Source organism: Euprymna scolopes, chromosome 10 (assembly GCF_053919585.1).
Source record: "Euprymna scolopes isolate OS-2025 chromosome 10, ASM5391958v1, whole genome shotgun sequence".
Classification (NCBI taxonomy): Eukaryota; Metazoa; Mollusca; class Cephalopoda; order Sepiida; family Sepiolidae; genus Euprymna; species Euprymna scolopes.
This window is the reverse complement of record NC_136491.1, coordinates 67,028,004-67,048,242: the sequence shown is the minus strand read 5'-3', so window position 1 is coordinate 67,048,242 and position 20,239 is coordinate 67,028,004. Positions and strand designations below refer to the sequence as shown.

Sequence of the window (20,239 nt, the reverse complement as noted above, 5' to 3'; positions counted from 1 at the left end):
AATAGAATAATAAGAAGAGAATAATAAGAATAGAATAATAATAATAGAATAATAAGAAGAGAATAATAAGAATAGAATAATAAGAAGAGAATAATAAGAAGAGAATAATAAGAATAGAATAATAAGAAGAGAATAATAAGAAGAGAATAATAAGAAGAGAATAATAAGAATAGAATAATAAGAAGAGAATAATAAGAATAGAATAATAAGAATAGAATAATAAGAAGAGAATAATAAGAATAGAATAATAATAAAAGAATAATAAGAAGAGAATAATAAGAAGAGAATAATAAGAATAGAATAATAATAATAGAATAATAAGAATAGAATAATAAGAATAGAATAATAAGAAGAGAATAATAAGAATAGAATAATAAGAAGAGAATAATAAGAAGAGAATAATAAGAATAGAATAATAAGAAGAGAATAATAAGAATAGAATAATAATAAAAGAATAATAAGAAGAGAATAATAAGAAGAGAATAATAAGAATAGAATAATAAGAAGAGAATAATAAGAAGAGAATAATAAGAAGAGAATAATAAGAATAGAATAATAATAATAGAATAATAAGAAGAGAATAATAAGAAGAGAATAATAAGAATAGAATAATAAGAATAGAATAATAAGAAGAGAATAATAAGAAGAGAATAATAAGAATAGAATAATAATAAGAGAATAATAAGAAGAGAATAATAAGAATAGAATAATAATAATAGAATAATAAGAAGAGAATAATAAGAATAGAATAATAAGAAGAGAATAATAAGAATAGAATAATAAGAAGAGAATAATAAGAATAGAATAATAAGAAGAGAATAATAAGAAGAGAATAATAAGAAGAGAATAATAAGAAGAGAATAATAAGAATAGAATAATAAGAAGAGAATAATAAGAATAGAATAATAATAATAGAATAATAAGAAGAGAATAATAAGAAGAGAATAATAAGAATAGAATAATAATAATAGAATAATAAGAAGAGAATAATAAGAAGAGAATAATAAGAAGAGAATAATAAGAATAGAATAATAAGAATAGAATAATAATAAGAGAATAATAAGAAGAGAATAATAAGAAGAGAATAATAAGAAGAGAATAATAGCAGATGCGCAATTTCAGATATGGCAACAATATTTCATGTATACGCGAATGGTGTTGTTGTAGGATATTGGCAAATGTATGTAATTTCTAGCATGGTAGAGGGAGCCCACTTTCGTTGCGACAGCCTTGACAATGTCTTTTATGCATTATTCATGTTACCTGTGAATGTTAGGCCGTGAAGTTTGAATGGTGAACTCTAAGGTTGAGTGCATTAGCCATAGCACAGTAGTTGAATAGGTTTCTTGTAATGGTTAAAAGAAAAGACTTTGTCTTAGTAACATTAAATGTTATTGTCTATTTTTGCCTCTATTCTACTAGTAACTGGAAGTCGTTTTCTAAAGTTTCAAATATTGCCTTGGGCGTTTGTACGTTCGTTTTTCCCACATGCTATAGAGTATGGTGTCGTCAGCAAATATATTCCTCTCGGACGTAGGAGCAATAAAGGTCTAAGGCATGTCTGTATTAATGTCATATTGTTGTTTAAATGTAAGGTCCTCGAGGAAAACTTGGATTTTTTGTTGTCTAAGAAGGATCTGAATATATTAAGTATTCCTTGAGTAATATCGTATTATTTATTTTTCTTCGTAATGTAAGTGTTCAGATATAATTGTTAGGATATTCGCTGTAGAGCAGGCTTGCCTAAATCCATAATGAACCAGAAAGAAGTTTAATATTTAAGAGAAAGTGAACTAACGCTTGATTGATTGATGGTTCAAAGATTTTAGCATATGGTTGTCTGAGTCTTTCCGGCAGATCGGGATGTATCCGGTCATATCGAAGCGATTAGAGGGGATTGAGGAGCGTAGGTTATTTGCTAGAGTATTCGGGGGAGTGTACTAGGAAAAATGATTCTACGTCGTCTAAATTAGTTCTAAACTTCCGGATATTTGTGGAGGTGGGCCCAAAGGAAAAAACGTATTATTTTTGTTTATGTGGGTGTCAGGAAAGTCAATCGGAAATAAGAGCAGATAAATAATATATAAATGAAAAGAGGGGCGTGCAATAAGTAATGCCCCTAGCCCACTTCCATAGCAGTAGAGCAACGAAACTTGACACAGTTATTAGTCTTTCTCTACATAGGAACCACCCAGAGTTATGTATTTCTCCCATCGTTTGATGCAGCTCTGGAGACCGTTTTTGTAGAACACCCCAGGTTGGTCCTCCAACCACGACGTGGCTTCATAAATCAAGGCTGCATCATCTGGAAAACGCTTTCCTTTCAAAAAAAAATTCATGGCTGGGAAGAGGTGAAAGTCAGAGGGTGCAAGGTCAGGAGAGTAGGGAGGATGGGGAGGATTTCATAACCACACTCCCGTATCTGGCGGCATGCGAGTTGTGGACCGGAGCGTTATCCTGCAGGAGGAGGGTACCTTTGCTGATCTTGTCCCGCCTCTTGATTTTGATAGCATCCCTTAATTTCCTCAAAAGTGAAGCATAATAGGCTCCTGTAATTGTGGTACCCTTTGCCAGGAAATCTGTCATCACTATTCTGTCCTGGTCCCAGAAGACTGTGAGCATGACCTTGCAACCTTGCCTTCTTTGGAGATGGTGAGTCCAAGTGCTCCCACTGCATTGACTGGGCTTTGGTCTCTGGATCATAGTGATGGACCCAGGTTTCATCCTGTGTAATCAGTCTTTTGAAAAAAAAATCATCTTGGCATATCTCCAAATTCATCATCGAGCACTCGACGCGTTCTCGCTTCTGGAATGGTTTGAGCAACCTGGAAATCCATCTGGCAGACACCTCATGCATATGCAAATGGTCATGAATGATAGTTTCCACAGACCCTGTACTAATCTTGACATCTTGGGCTATTTGGCGAATAGTAATGCGACGATCTTCCAAAATGGCAGCCTCAACTTGACGGACAGATGCCTCATCAATAGCAGAAGGGGGGCGACCAGGTCTGGGAGCTGTTTCCACAAACTTTCGGTCATGTTTGAATTCACGATACTAGCGTTTTACAAGGTCATATGATGGGGCATTATCACCATAAGTTTTTTTTTTTCATTTCATCAAAAGTCTCCTGTGGTGTACGTCCTTTCAAATACAAAAACGGGATCACTGCCGACATTCAACAGGCTCCATTTCACACCTGACAGTTTAAGCACCTGTAAAACAGAAACCACAATTAGTTCATAGCTGTAATTTATCACATAACCCGTAGAGATATAAATCATTGCCCATGCAAAATTTCAGCTAGATCAGACAACTGGAAGTGGGTCAGGGGCATTACTTATTGCACGCCCCTCGTATACATAAATAAAGTTATATAAAGAGAATACAAAGAGCAAAAATATAAATAAATAAAGACTTAGCTATGAAATCGGCTGTGTCTCTCGATTGATAATGAGTTTTGCTAATATTTCAAAGAGACCACTTCATTCATAGAGACACAAGGGATTGTAATAAACAAACATTCTTAACCCATGAGTTTTTCAAAAATAGGCTCTTTAGCATTGACATTGGTGAAAAAGGCTATCATGGCTGAGGAATCCTGATTATCATATCCTTTTATTATACCAAAGAAATCGTACAATGCAGTACAATTCCATTGCATAATTAATTTTGTTATTCAGAAACAATTATTGCGTATGTCATATCTACGTCATTTTTTATTCTTTTCAGCTCATGTTATGGTTCTATTTCTATTTTAAATTATTAGCAATTGCGTTGGTTTATGGATTGGTTTCCGCATTCGCGGATTTCCAAAAATATTTATGCCGTTTTCATCACTGCCGCACGTTGTATGGTTTCGTATGCGATGAAGATTTACTTTAGTTTTTCTTTTGATTACTCTTTTATAATGATTATAATGATTACTCTTTTATAATGATTATAATGATTACTCTTTTATAATGATTATAATGATTACTCTTTTACTCGATAATCGTTTTTCAGAAAAGAAGTTAATTTCGAATTTTGGTGCACGTACTTTAGGAAATGACTAATGTGTCTTAATTTTGAATTAGTGCAATCAGTTGTTCATTGACAGTATTTTTTTTATCGGAGTTTTTATTAAAATAATACAGTTTTTAATTTACTTTAATTTATTTATTTTTTTTTTTTTTTGTTATAATTATGTTTATATACACTGTGATTTTTAGTATATTTTAAATTATTTTTCATTAATGCATCCACCCGGTACTATTATCTCAACCGCGTAACGCCGGCAAAGGACGGCTAATATATATATGTGTGTGTGTGTGTGTGTGTGTGTGTGTGTGTGTGTGTGTGTGTGCGCGCGCGCGTGTGTGTGTTTTAAATATATTTTCAATATATATTTAATGAAATATACATACACACACACACACACACACATATATACTATTAGGATAAATATACTTATTAATATATGCAAATAAATAGATGTATATATCGTATATATCGAGCCACAAATATTTCGTTTTGTGGCGACTCATCAGAACGGAACGGCTATATATACCTAGGAAACAACATCGAATATTACTATTCAAATGCTATTACTAATACGAGAGGTGTGTGTCCACTATGATATAAGAATTCTAGCATGGCATTTTCTAGTTTTCTTAGATATTCTTAGAAATATAGGGATAAAAAAATTATAATATAGCGTCTACCTACAAAGAAGTGTTACTATCTAGTCAACTGCGTAAAACTAAAAGCCTTTTATTCTTCTTTTTTCTTCTTTTTACTTCGGATCAAGCTGACCTCTAGAGGCCATGATGAGAAAGACTAAACTTCTTAACGACGTGCGTCTATCGTACACAGTCTGTGTGACATGAACCCCCCTCTCTCCCCACTCGTGTCTCGTTCCGTTTGATGTGAGCGTTATGTGCGCGATGAGAGCGTGTTTTCTCTTTCTTCCTTTTTTTTTTTTTTTTTAGAACCAACCAAAATGAATAGTCCAAAGCAAAATAAAATGTTTTTTGAAGAGTTCATAGATTTTGGGACACTGTTATGAAATTACTCATTTCCTTCGTTTTTTTTTTTCTTTATCTTTTTATTGCTTTAATTTTTTCTTCTTCTTCTTCTTCTTCTTCTTCATTATTGCCTTTCTTCTGTCTTCTTCTTACATATTCTATTAACAATATGTCTCCTGTTCCTACCACTCGTTTTGCTTCACCAATTAATCGTCTTTCTTTACTTCTTTTTTTTCAACCTTTTCTTTCCCTGCTCATCATTGTTCTTTCTTTCCATGTCTTTTTCTAGGTTCATATTATGTCGATCCGCTGACGACATTTTCAAATCTTTCATTCGCATTTTCCCTTTCTTTTTTCTTTTCGTCTCTCCTTACCTCCTCCCGTCATTTAATAGCTTTCTCTTTCCTTTTCTTTTTCTTTTCTTCCAAGCTTTTCCATCCTGTAATCGACCTCTTCTTATATATATATATATATATATATATATATATATATATATATATATATATATATATATATATATATATATATATATATATATATATATATGAATGACAAAGCTCGTCGTACCGTGGTGGTTTCCTTTCCCTTTTCAATTAGGCTGCGTGGTGCTCCCTTCCTTCTCGAAAGAGTGTCGCTACCCCCCCCCCTCCCCGTGCGCACTTGGTCCAACCCATTCTGTTTTCGCCGGGTGTTAGCGAAGGCTTTGCACGGCACTTCATCGTATTCAAACAGCAGCCGCCCTTCTCTATTACGACACACATCACTGTGCGAAACAAACGCACAAATATTTCACGCTAAAGGTTAGTACCAGAGACCAACGGAAAAGAAAAAGGTAAACCTACAGGCATATATATATATATATATATATATATATATATATATATATATATATATATATATATATATATATATATATATATATATATATTATTTTTCACCGCATGCTTATTTCTTGTAATGTGCCTTTTCTAGTTAGGACCAAATTTTAAATTCACTGGAACCAGCTAATGGTGGATTATCACCTTAAAAAAAAAAAAGAAAAGAAAAGGAGAAAAAATATGAGGTACATTTTTCTGTTAATATTACAAGAGAGTTTTTCCGTTAATACTCCACAAGAGAGTAATGTCTATTTTGTCACTTTTAATCTTCTATAATTCTTCATTTTCTTTTAAAATGTTTTAACAAATATTTCAATCACCGTTTTTTTTTTGTTTTTTTTTTTATTCAAATGATAAAAGAAAAACCTGCCTTTTTTTTATTCGTTCATTTTTGATTAAATAAGTTTGTAAAATGAACATTTGTTTTTCTGCATTTAAGATCTTTTTGTTCTTTTTGCCTTTTGCTTTTTAATGAAGCTTTTTAAATGAAGCACTTTTTGCATGTGCGACACCCCTCAGTCCATTAAGTGGAAATATCAAAATGTAGTGTTTTACATTGTAACCAATAAGAAAAAAAAAACGGAGCGTATTCATATATATATATATATATATATATATATATATATATATATATATATATATATATATATATGTATATATATATATATATGTATATATATATATATGTATATATATATATATATATGTATATGTATATATATATATATGTATGCATACATATATATGTATATATGCACACATTTATATGTATATATGTATGCATACATATATATGTGTGTGTGTGTGTGTGTGTGTGTGTGTGTGTGTGTGTGTGTGTGTGTGTGTGTGTGTGTGTGTGTGTGATAAACTGTCAACTCGCACATATGGTGCACACTTAGAATCATCCATTCTTTGATTTTTCGCGTTTACTTTTGAAAAAAAAAACAACTCCTTATTTTGATATGTTGTCGCATTTTTTAATAACATTTTATTTATTGCTGTATGAATTCCTTCATTACTTTTATTTCATTAAATTTTTTCTTTTTTTTTTGCCATGTGCAATACTTTGGACATTTTTGTCAAACATAAATAACATGTTTTCTTATATAAAACAATCTTGATGTTTTGGTATTTAATTCTGTCCGTATTTATTTGCGCATCTGAACATTGTTATATTTGTGAGACATCATTTATCTTTATCGGTGTTTTCCACGTTCCTTTTGTGTCGGTATTTCCTTCATTCTATTATGCAACGTCTGTTTACATCGCCAGTAGAGAAGAAATTAATTTTTGCAGCGATTCGATTTTTTTTTTTTTATGAATACTTACAAGTAAATTGTAATTTGTGATTCGGCTTCTCTTTTACTTAGATAAATGTATTTATTGGGCTTACTGGAACAAACTGTATTATATATGTATATGTGTGTGCGTGTGTAACTGTGTGTGTTTAATTTCGCATTTTTCTCAAATACAGACACACACACACATATATGTGTATATGTATACGTATGTGTATATATATATATATATATATATATATATATATATATATACATATATATATATATATATATATATATATATATATATATATATATATATATATGTATACGTATATATATATATATATATATATATATATATATATATATATATATATATATATATATATACCGATAGCTGTGAGTATTGGCTTTAAAGTTTATAACTGCATTTGTACACAGTGTTCGATAGCTTCTTAAGCTTTATATGCCTTAAAAGAATGAGGTTCTCTTTTATATACCATAACCATGTTTTCACACGTTTTCATGATCCTCACATAACACAACGTGAATTCTCATACTTTACGCTAGATGACGATCATAACTAGGGCTAGGACAACAGCATATTCTTTCCAATGTTTTGACTCTCGAATGTTTATCCGTTGATATCTTATATGCTTTTATATAGAGTGATGTGGTTCTCAGTTGATTGTGTCTATCTGTATCGGATATATACTCGAGAGTCAAAATAATGATAAGAATATTCTATTGTCATAGCCCTAGTTATAGCATAAGACCGAAATTATTCTGTATATATATATATATATATATATATATATATATATATATATATGTATATATATATATATATATGTATATATATATAACAATTGCATAATATGATATACTATAATAACTTCATTGCATCTATTTTTATTATAATTAAAAATGGGGTTCACTGTCCAAAATGAAAAATTTCTTTACATTTTCCAAATAAAATAAACCGTCACATAGCATTCATAAAAGCATGTAAATTCTAAAATATAAAACATGTTATTATAAACTTAAATGTCATTTTTCGGACAGTGCTCCATCTTTGATTAAAAATAATTATTTCATTGAATATAAAAATTTGATGAAAAAATAAGCATTTCCAACTTTGAAAAACGTATAGTTAAAATACCCTTTCATGATTCTTCCATGTCTATGTCAGTCTCATGTGAAATTGTGCTCGAATATTGAGGAGGCTTATTGTTATTCAGATTACAGGGAAAACATCATTTTATCAACAGTAAATTACTGGTAATGGATAATGCAAAAGTCGCCCTCTACAATCGCTATGCATATTATTTGTCTACACTTTTTGACAAAGTACGTATTGGTGGGGCATAATTTATCGGTTTAAATATCTCTGTGTACAGTTATGTTTATATAGTTGTATCGGGTTGACAATGAAGTTCTTGTGATTTTTAATTTTTAAATTCAGATGAAAATATCTCGGCTCAAACAAAAATTTATTGATCGCAATAAGCACCATCAGGATCAACACACTTTTGTAAACGCAAAACAAGTGTATTTTATGCCAGTAACGTAAATATCTTGCATGTTGGTGGCGATGAAGTTGCTGAAGGCGCTTTTGATATCACTTGGGTTTTTGAAACATTTCTGACACAGAAAGTTGTTGAGATGCTTGAAAAAGTGGTAGTCGGTAGGTGAGAGGTCTAGAGAGTATGGTAGATGAGGCAGAATTTCGTAGCCCAATTTGTTCAACTTTTGCAGGGTCGATTTAGAACATGCAGTTGGGCATTATGGAGGAGAATTGGGCCTTTTCTGTTGGGTATTGTTGTCGAAGTTTCTGATGCATTTCATCCGTTTGTTGACAGTACTTCACCGCCGTAATGGTTTTGTCGGCATTAAAAAAAAACTGCAATAAATAAGACCGGTTGCAGACCACCAAACAGTCAACATGACCTTCTTTTGGTGCAACTCTGGCTTTGGAAAATGTCGTATATCTTCGTCGGCGTCTAACCACTGAGCTGAGCGTCGCCAGTTGTCGTAAAGAACTAACTTTTCATCACAAGTCACAACCCGGTCGAGAAACGGGTCGTTTTTATTGCGTAAAAAAGGGGAAGATGACACTTCATAACGGCGTTTCTTTTGGTCATCGTTCAATTCGTGAGGCACCGATTTATCAAGTTATTTTTTTGTTATTCCGATATCTCTCAAACGGTTGAAAATTGTCAAATATGTTACGTCTAATTCAGAAGCAAGTTCTCGAACAGTTGTGCGTGGATTGGATTCGACTAAAGCTCTTAATTGATCGTAGTCAACATCCGATGGCCGAACGTTCAACGTTCTAAAAAAGAAGACATTATTGTTTTAAAACGATTGCCATTTAAACGATTGGAGAAAGTAAAAACGCTTTTTAAAAGTATAACGAAACTTATTTGAAAATACATCATTTGAAATCAAAATTAAAAATTCCGCAAGAACCTTCTTGTCAAACTAATATGTATAGAATTCATTGCTAAATTAATTAACCGATCACTGTGAATTTTGGAACAGATATGCCAGGAATCATGGTTGGGTATGTAAGCTATTTTTTATTTTTATTTAGTTGAATGTAAACTGTTAAAGAGGGAATGAAAATTAAGGCATTATCGATTTTTTATCGATTTTTTTTTTTTTTGTGACATTTATTCAAGAATGACAAGTATTAGACACCAATTAATAAATATCTCCAAATTTTACTTTCTTCGGACTGTTCTAAAAGAAATTTATTAAGAACATATATATATATATATATATATATATATATATATATATATATATATATATATATACTAGCAGGCCGCTCGGCATTGTCCGGTCGTAAAAAAACGCTTAAATATGATATTTTGGTTAATGCAGATTTCATAATTATATTGTTTATTAAACCCAATATATAGTAATGATGTAAAAAGTTAAAAAAAAAAAAAAAAATGACTCGTGTGCCACTACAGAGAATCGAAACCAAAACGTTTAGTTTACGATTTACTTTTTCTTTTTAGGTTAATTACTGTACTATGAAGACATGTTTGCTGCAAAGCTAAAAATTAAAACATAAACCAATAGTTATTACATCACACATGCATATTCGTAATGCTGTTGTTCGACCTTCACCTAGCAATTTTTTTTTTTTTCATTTTTACATTTTTACACCGATTTCCGCCAGCGAAAACCTACATATAAAGTTTTGCATGGGTCCGAATACCTACATATGACGTTTCATATCTGTAGGCCAAAAATTGGAGTTCGGTAGGCAAATTTTCTTAAACAAAAATATATACGCTTACATAATATAGAAAGAGTTTTGTGTTTAGCTTTTTATGCGAATATTACGCAAGTATAACTCATGTAGAATATCTGCATGAATATGATTACACGTAATAGTTAACTAAAGATGATCATCTCATAAGAAAACCGAAAAAAACGAATCGAATAATAAATGAATGTTTAAAAGAATATGCAAATTAGCTAGAGTTTTTGCAAATGAATATAACAAAGTATATAACAAAGTATATAACAAAGTTGTATTTTCTTTTTTAATAAATAGGAAAAAGGGGATTTTAATATGAATATCGAATACACAAAAAAATATAGGAGTTTATATATATTCGAAAGAAGGTAGAAATTCAATCATGATTGGAATTTCCACCATATATATATATATATATATATATATATATATATATATATATATATCTTGTTTTAATAAGATTGAGCTGTCTACACAATAAAGCTTACATGAATTTAATTTTATTAGTTTTGAAAACGTAATTTTATTATTAAATTTTATTAGTTTTGAAACGTAATTTTTGCTATTCTAATTCGGAATGTTATGAATATGATATGGCATTCATCTTTTGTTGCACCTAATGTGTGCATTCTGCGGGTGACCAACTGGCCAAAAATGTGCATATGCATTCTTTGTTAGAAGAATTTACGTCATTGTCTGAGCGGCGATTATTCACGTCGGGTAGAGGAGGCTGGACCCCCTTCTTGTCTAATAGGAGGGGCGTTTTGCTGAATTACGGCGTGAATATTCAGCGTTAACATAACTCAGCGGCCGCTGACAACAATTACACGAGTTCAGCCCCACATAATGATAGCTTGTCCATAGTTAACGTTCCTGTCTCGTTTACTTCGAAGCATATAATTGCGTGTCCCAAGTTAACACTTAAAATCCACTTGCTTTTTATGACTTTGACGCCTTTTATTTGTTTCACCTTAAGACTCTTTTTATTGTTGTTTGCATATCTCGATAATTTTTGTAAATTTGCATCAATGCACACTAGTGTCTACATGCGCGCCTATAGACTTTTTATTTCAAATGATTCTCTTGGTAATAAAAATAACCACCCGGATTTTAGTGAATTTTTCAACTTTGAAGAATTAGCTCATTTAATTATATACTAAGTCCTCTGAGTTTAGACAGTCCTCTAGCACACACACACACACACACACACACACACACACACACACACATATATATATATATATGTGTATACATATATGTATATATATATTAGTGTTGAAACGATTAATCGAAATCGGAATCGAGAATCTGAAAAATCGGGTATCAATTAGGGGTATCGAAATCAGTATCGAAATCAGTATCGAAATCAGTATCGGAATCGGAAAAAATTGGAGCCTAATTTCCGATTCCAAAACGATTCTTTTATTGTTTTTCTTGACAATAAAACAATGAAACCAACACAAAATTAGTTATATGCATGAATATGTATATACATGAATATAGATGAAAATAAAAAACACAAAATTATTTCTACACATGAATAAAAGATGAAAAACAAAAAAATATGCAACAAATAACTGTTACAAAAAAATACATCCAACAAATAACTGTTATCAAAGGCAACACTTACCTATTTATTTGTGTTTGAACGTATTTTAAAGTGTATTTTTGTTCAAAACAGACTTTGTGTTTACTCTGTTGTTAGAATAAAAATAGGCTGTCCTCAAGGAACCTTGATAATCATTCAAAATAAAAAATTAAACAAATACTGGTGGAAATGCATCAAATAAATGTCAACAATCGAGCAAAATTGTTATGGTCTACGCGTATTTTGTTTTGATTTTTAAGCGATTAGATAAGATTAAAATGTTAGAATGGGCTTTGAATGATTATACCATTTTGCTTTAAATTTACGTAGGATTTTTATTTCCTGCTCCAAATTCTGAAATAATTGATTTTGTTTTTTTCTTTCCATTACGTGGATTATCTTCTAAATAAAGTAGAACCTCATTAAGATTTAGCTAAAGCTGATAATCTATTTCCCATTATTACTTACTCACTAGAAGTAGTCACACAGGCCATCATCAAAGATTTCTCTTTAAGAACAACTTCTGGTGTTTTCCAGAGTTTAAGTAACAAGTCTACCCAGATTTCCAGTACTCTTCACTTCTTTCAATAACCTTTGTAAAAGAAATTGCGTTATCGCGACAGACGATTACCATTTATTTCTTGTTGGCAGCGACCATTGATCTTCACTGGAATTTGGGTGGCAATAAGCCTCTCCAAGGTTCCTGTCCTCTTTTTACTCACCTAGCGGAGGTCTGGTGAGTGCTTTCTCTCCTCGGTCTTTCCATTCTCCTTGACTGACCTCACTTATTTGGTGTGACGCCAGTTTAGTGTGACACTCACCCACACAAACACACAAAAATAGGACAGGAGCGCGGAAGGGGTGGGAAGGGTAGTAGGTTCTTTTTCATTTATACACTTTCAGTTTTCATGGTTCCATGTGATGTTTCTTTGTGTTTTCATGGTTCCATGTGATGTTTCTTTGTGTTTTCATGGTTCCATGTGATGTTTCTTTGTGTTTTCATGGTTCCATGTGATGTTTCTTTGTGTTTTCATGGTTCCATATGATGTTTCTTTGTGTTTTCATCGTTCCATGTGATGTTTCTTTGTGTTTTCATCGTTCCATGTGATGTTTCTTTGTGTTTTCATCGTTCCATGTTATGTTTCATTGTGGTATTCATGGTTCCATGTGATGTTTCTTTGTGTTTTTATCGTTCCATGTGATGTTTCTTTGTGTTTTCATGGTTCCATGTGTGTTTCTTTGTGTTTTCATGGTTCCATGTGATGTTTCTTTGTGTTTCATGGTTCCATGTGATGTTTCTTTGTGTTTCATGGTTCCATGTGATGTTTCTTTGTGTTTCATGGTTCCATGTGATGTTTCTTTGTGTTTCATGGTTCCATGTGATGTTTCTTTGTGTTTCATGGTTCCATGTGATGTTTCTTTCTGTTTTCATGGTTCCATGTGATGTTTCTTTGTGTTTCATGGTTCCATGTGATGTTTCTTTGTGTTTTCATGGTTCCATGTGATGTTTCTTTGTGTTTCATGGTTCCATGTGATGTTTCTTTCTGTTTTCATGGTTCCATGTGATGTTTCTTTGTGTTTTAGATCTGTAGCAGATTTTGCGTATCCGGCTTGTGCTTGGAGCTCGTGTGTGTTAATCTCTGCATTCAATTGTTTTCCTTAATATTTCAGTCGTTTTCATTATCGTTATCCGTTGTATCCTCTCAGCCATCCCTCTAATTTCAATCTCTCCCATTCTGTGTTCAAAGTGCTATTAGTGGTGTTATCGTGACTTTTTCCATCTTCCATATCTCTTTGAGCTCTTTGGCCTATTCAGTGTATTTGCTTTGCTTCTCCGTCTCTTTGATCTTCACTCTGTGGTCTGCTGTAACGATATAATCTACAATTTGGCAGGACTTTTCCTTCGTGTTAACTAGTATGACATTCGGCCTCCTTGCTTGGGTAGGTATATACGTTTGTATATCCATACCTCATAGGATTTTGTGATCTTCATCATCATCATCATTATTATTATTATTATTATTATTATTATTATTATTATTATTATTATTATAAACTCATTAGGAGTTCCCACATAGTTTATCACCAGCGATTACTCACTAATAATAATCGGTTGTGTTTTCTGGAGTCAGATTGACAACAAGTCTCCTCAGGTTCCAGCAGTTTCTTTCAATAACCTTTGCAAATGACTGTATGCCATCGCAATAGCTGCTTGCTATTAATTTCTCTCTAGCAGCGACCATTGGTCTTTACTGAGAATTTTGTGTGGCATTAAACCTCCCAATGTCCTAGTCCTCTTAGCACTTTTTCAATGTAGGGTTAATTATTGCTCTCTCTCTCTCTCTCTCTCTCTCTCTCTCTCTCTCCCTCTCTCTCTCTCTCTCTCTCTCGCTCTCTCTCTTTCTCTCTCTCCTTGGTTTTCCCATCCTCTTTGACCCTCCAGACCTGTTTTGTGATGTATCAGTGGAGATTGATGTCCTATTTAAAGTTTTGCATTTTCAGTTTCTTGGGTTGCTTTATTTCTGTTGCAGTTTCATTATGACTGGTTAGTGTTCATAGTTAATGTGGGTTGGTTGCTGCATTCGAGGATTTTCGCTAAGATTCCTGATGTTTTTATCATTGCCGTTCAGTCTTCTCTCTCATTCCAATTTTCACTGGTCTTTTTTGGAAGGAATGTTCCTAGTGCTCCTACAATTATTGGGATTATACTGATTTTTTTCGTGTTTCATGTTTTCAGTTCTCTGACAAGTTTTGTGTATTTGCTTCGTTTTTCTGTCTCTTTGATTTTTATCCTATAGTCTGACGGGACAGCAAAATCTAAAATTTGACATTTCCTTTCCTCCTTAACCGTGATGATATCCGGCCTTCTTAACTGGATTAGTTTACTTGTTTGTACCTTCATAAACCACAGGATTTTGTAATTGTCGTTTTCCAGTACTGTCTGTGATTTGTCTATACTATTTGTCTGCATGTTTCACAGTGTATTGTTTTTCCCACGCAGTCGCGTCTATTATTGTATGACTTTGGGTTTAGTTTGCGGTATCCATTTTTATGTAATCTACCTTTCCTCTTTTTTCCACAAAGGCTATATTTTCCTAAGTTTTATCGAATTTAGCGTTAACGTAGTTAGTTTTAATAGCATTATTCTGTGCAGCTATCAATAGCTATTCCATTTCTCTGTTCAACTGTCTTTCTTTTTTTTTTTAGCTATGCGTGTTTTCGTGATTCTTTTTTTTTTTTTTTTTACAAATCGTCAATGTAGCTGTTTTTATTCCTGCTTTTTTCTTGTTGTTTTGTTTATGGTTTCACGGTTTCCTGTATTGTTTTAGAGTGTGTCTTGTTGGGATGATCGGTCTTTATTTGTTCTGAGTTGTGTATTTTTCGGGTCTTTTTGTGTCGCCCACACGGACTTCTATACTTACCAAACCACTTCCCTCGTCGTTCCTTTTCACATAGAGGCAATCAGTATCATCTTTCGCATGTAGTGCATGGTGCATAGTCATTAGTTTGCTGGTCAATATGCCTGTTCATCTTGATCCGGCCTATATTTGTAAGTATGATGTTCGCCAAGTGCCATCGTCTCCTTTTACGCTGGTAGTGCCATGCCGTCCGATCTCAAAATTCTCCCCCTTCATCTGTAGAAGTGCATATTTTCTCATTCAGATTTTCACATTCCATATAAATGCCCTGGTTGTGTTTATCAGTTCCTTTTTTTTTTAATCAGGTCGTTCATATACATGAAGTGGTATATTCTTTGTTTTTTATCTATAAACTATTATCCGGCATTACATTTCCTACGTATGTAGTTGAGTGGCGTGATAGCTATGATAAACAATAATTGTGATAGAGAGTCTCACTAGAAAATGCCTCTCTGCATTCTTATGTCATTCAGGTGTTCTCATCCAGCTGTTAGTGCCAATCTCCATGTTTCCATTGCTTTCTTAATAATATTAAGAACCTTGGCGTATATCTTTCTTAAGCATTCAATTATTCATACTTGAAGGATTATGTCGTAGCTTTATTATTATTATTATTATTATTATTATTATTATTATTATTATTATTATTATTATTATTATTATTATATTGGATATATTGGGAGGTGTGTAAGAGGGTTGGGGTGAAGTGTGCTGGAAAATGGATTGAGGAGGTGCCTGATGAAGTGAGAACAAGTGAGGATGGCAAGGTAGAGGTATGGTGGGACAAAAGTGTCATAACGACCAAGCAATTGGAACATAATCGTCCGAATTTGGTCTTAAAAACTGGCAGATTGTAGACTTTTCAGTACCCTGGGAAGGAATGTGAGAAAGAAGGAGAATGAGAGTTGAAGCAATTATGCTCCATTGGCCTTGGCGATAAGGCGTATACATAATAATCCCGGTCGTAGTTGGTACACTAGGAGTAGTATCAAGTCGTCTGGAAGGACAATTGAAAAAACTATAAATCCTCGATGTTTTAGGCGGCCTATTGTAGGTACCACCAACATCCTTATGAAAACCCTTGATCTTTGAAGCTCCTGGTTTAAAGCCGGGATTAAGGGAAATCCTCTGGAAATGAATTCTAGCCCTTTCCAGAGAGACGTTGATAAACGAAATCAGAATTATTATTATTATTATTATTATTATTATTATTATTATTATTATTGGCGGCTCACAGAGTTTTCATACAGGTCATCAGAGATCTCCCTTTGAAAACAACTTGTGGTATTCCCTGAAAGCTGAGTGACAACAAGTCTCCCCCGATTTCCAGCATTCTCCACCTCTTTTGGTAACATTTGCAAATCAATTTGCGTTATAGCAACAGTCACTTACCATTGATTTCTCGCTGCGGCCATTTGTCTTCACTGGAATTTGAGTATCAATAAGCCTCCTCAAGGTCCCAGTTCTTTTCGCACTTGTCTGGTCAGTGCTATCCTCGGTCTTTCCATCCTCCTTGATCCTTCTCGGCTATTTGGTATCTCTCTTTTTTGGGGAGGAGGTCGATGATGAGGCGATGGGGGGATGGGATAGCGAACTTATAGATATGCAGCTTCCATATTCATGTAACGCTTCTTCATGTTTTGTCTCTGCAGCAGCTCGTCTGACCTGCGCATGTGACTCATGTGTATTAGTTTCCGCATTCATTCTTTAATATTTCAACTGTTTTCATTATTGTTATTCGTTGTATTTTTCCAAACATTCCTCTGATTCAAATTTCTCTCATTCTTTTTTCAAAGTTTTTAGGAATTGTTCCTAGTGCTCTTACTATTATAGGTACTATCTTGATTTTCTTCATCATCCATATCACTTTCAGCTCTCTGACTAGCTCTGCGTATTTGCTCCGTTTCTGTTTTTCTTTGATATTTATCCTGTGGTCAGCCGGAGCAGCCAATCTACGATTTGGCAGGACTTTTCTTTCTTGTTAATTATTACGACATCTGGTCTTTTTGCTTGAATGCGTATATCCGTTTGTATGTGCATGTTCCATGGGATTTGGTGATTCTCGTTTTCAATCACTGTTGCCGGCTTATGCTTGTACCACTTGTCTGTGCGTGTGAGATGCAGTTGTTTGCATAATTCAGTGTACTGTCCTTCCTACATGGTCGTGCCTGTTCTTGTATTCCTTTTGGGCTAATTTGTTACATTCGCTTACTATAGGGTTTATCGTTTCGTCTCTTTGTCCACAGAGTCTACAGTTACTGTTTTCTTATTTTTTGTCGATTTTTGCTATGATGTGATTGGTTCTTATCGAGTTATCTTGCGCTGCCGTTATTAGGGATTCAGTTTCTCGGCTTACGTGTCCTTTTTACATCCATGTCCAAGTGTTTTCGTTATTCTCGTCTTTTGTCATCCTTACGAATCTTCTGTGTAGTTGCTTCTCTTCCCATTTTTCTTCTTTTTTTTTGCCTTATTCTTTGTCTCTCTGTTTTCTGTTTTGTTGATTTTTTTTTTCAGTGTTTCTCGCTACCATGATTATCCTTTCAGTGTTATGCATTATGTATTTTTCTAGTTCTTTTTTTGGTGCCATTCACACAGTCTTCTATACAAACCAGTCCTCTCCCGCCGTCTTTCCTTTTCACATGGAGTCGGTCAACATGCATTGTGTATGGTCATGAGTTTCCTGATCTTCTGATCGAGCTGTCTCAGTTCTTCTTTAGTCCACTCAATGAACGATCCAGGGTATCTTACTAGTGATACTTACCATGTATTTATACCTTTTATTAGATTTCTGCTATATAATTTACTTTCTTAGAAATTTTCTTGTTCTCCTTAGGTATTCCTTCCCAATTGTCTTTTTCATTTCTGTTGCTTTGATTATGTCTGCTTCCAAAACTCCCAAGTATTTATAGGCGACTTGTTCCTCTAATGCCCTCATCTCCGTTTGGTTGGGTAGTTCAATGCCTTTTGTTGTCTCCAGTTTTCCCTTTCTTATAACTAGTTGTGTGCACTTTTCGATACCAAACTCCTTTGGATATCCTGGCTGAAGATCCTAGTAGTGTTTATTAATGTCTCTAGTTCATTTTCGGTCCTTGCAAAAAGTTTCAGATAGTCCAACTACATGAGGTGGTTCATTTTTTTTCTCTGTGTTTATAGAACTTAGCACTTTCTCAGTATATTGTTCAGGGCATTATAGCTATGCTGAACAGTAATGGTGATAGTGAATCTCCTTAGAAGATGTCTCTTTGTATGTAAATTTCTGTTATGTGTCGTCCATCAGCTGTCACTCCCAGTTTCCATGTTCTAATTGCATTTTCTATCACGTTGATGAGTCTGTTTGGTATTTTATACATTTTTAAGCATTTTTATCCATGTTTGTGGGATTATTATTATTATTATTATTATTATTATTATTATTATTATTATTATGCTACTACAAAGTGGGTTGTGTTACTTGAATTATGTTCCATTACATTGAATTTAGTCCATAGTCGTTAGATATCAAACAAGCAAGATTCCCTGGCATTTATATATATATATGTGTGTGTGTGTGTGTGTGTGTGTGTGTGTGTGTGTGTGTGTGTGTGTGTGTGTGTGTGTGTGTGTGTGTGTGTGTACTAGCAGGCCCTGTTAACCAGCGTTTCCTGGTGGGAGCATGCTCCCCTCATCTTGTAGAAAAATTAAAGTACGGTTGTTGTTGTTGTTGTTGTTGTTGTTGTTGTTGTTGTTGTTGTTGTTGTTGTTGTTGTTTTTTACCCAACCCTCAACCTCCTCATGTAAAGAACGGCTTTTGGATTAGACATCCCAAACCTGCTCATGTTAAGAACAGCTTTCGGAATGGTCACCTACAACATCCCCATGTTAACAACGGCTTTCGGAATAGACACCCATTTTAGTAGTGAGGGTGACTGTCAAGTATTTGCCACAAATTGAATCTATGAACCAACAAAGAAATTTGTGGGTGGCAGTGTCGGTCGGGTGTAATTAGATTTTTTTTATTTGCCCATGTTTACTCATCTGACGGCCAGTGATATAAAGTGTATAATACAGGGCTTTATATCGCGAAAACTACGTGTATCCGCCCAACCTCCTCATGTTAAGAACGGTTTTCGGAATGGTCACCCGCAACATCCACATATTAAGAACGTCTCCTGGAAAAGACACCTCATCCTGTGAGTAGGGGTGGGGTTTACTAGAATATTTTCTCCAAATTTAACCTTGACGATCGCTCTCAGGATCCCAACCAAAAGAAAAAGTGGTCATTTTAAAAGAAAAGTGTCTGTAATATGTCTATAATCAAACACCTGCATATAATATTTGTGTGTCAACTTAATTGTAAGCGGTTAATGCAGAAAAAGAAAAATAAACAATGTAACCGTAAATAATAATGTTCTGTTTCAGGGTTATTTTGTGTGTGTTTTATTGGGGAGGGTTATATTTGCGCGATGTTAAGGTGTGCATAGGTGTCGAAAAAAATGTAAATAAAAAAAGTATAAAGAATGAAACAAAGGGAAAAAACAAATAAAGAAATTGGTTCAATATTCATAAAACTAATGCTTCCTGTAGAGAGATCGACCATATTTGTAACTGCCTGACGTGTTCGTTTTTTGTAAGAAGGTGTTTAATTCGGAATAACAGAGTTATACTCTCTCAGCCAATAAGCATTTCTGAAATTTAAGAAAGGAAAAATTATTCTTTTCGAATCGGGAAGTGGAAAGATAAATATATATCTATGAGTGTATGATCAAGTTACGAAGGATGCCAGGACAATATAATTATAATGTGTTTCT

The 20,239-nt window shown here is 33.4% G+C and overlaps 1 protein-coding gene across 2 annotated transcripts in view; it reads left to right on the top strand.

Moving 5' to 3' along the window:
• The first annotated feature begins 5,626 nt into the window (after window positions 1-5,626).
• Window positions 5,627-20,239, top strand: part of LOC145286043 (uncharacterized) — a 115,544-nt gene continuing 100,931 nt past the window's right edge. Inside the window, exon 1 of one of the 2 annotated variants that reach the window (XM_080134673.1) lies at window positions 5,627-5,807. The gene's annotated coding sequence lies outside the window, so the exon portion shown is untranslated. Of the gene's footprint in view, window positions 5,840-20,239 lie in introns of both variants that reach the window. The other variant, XM_080134672.1, reaches the window with a different exon arrangement.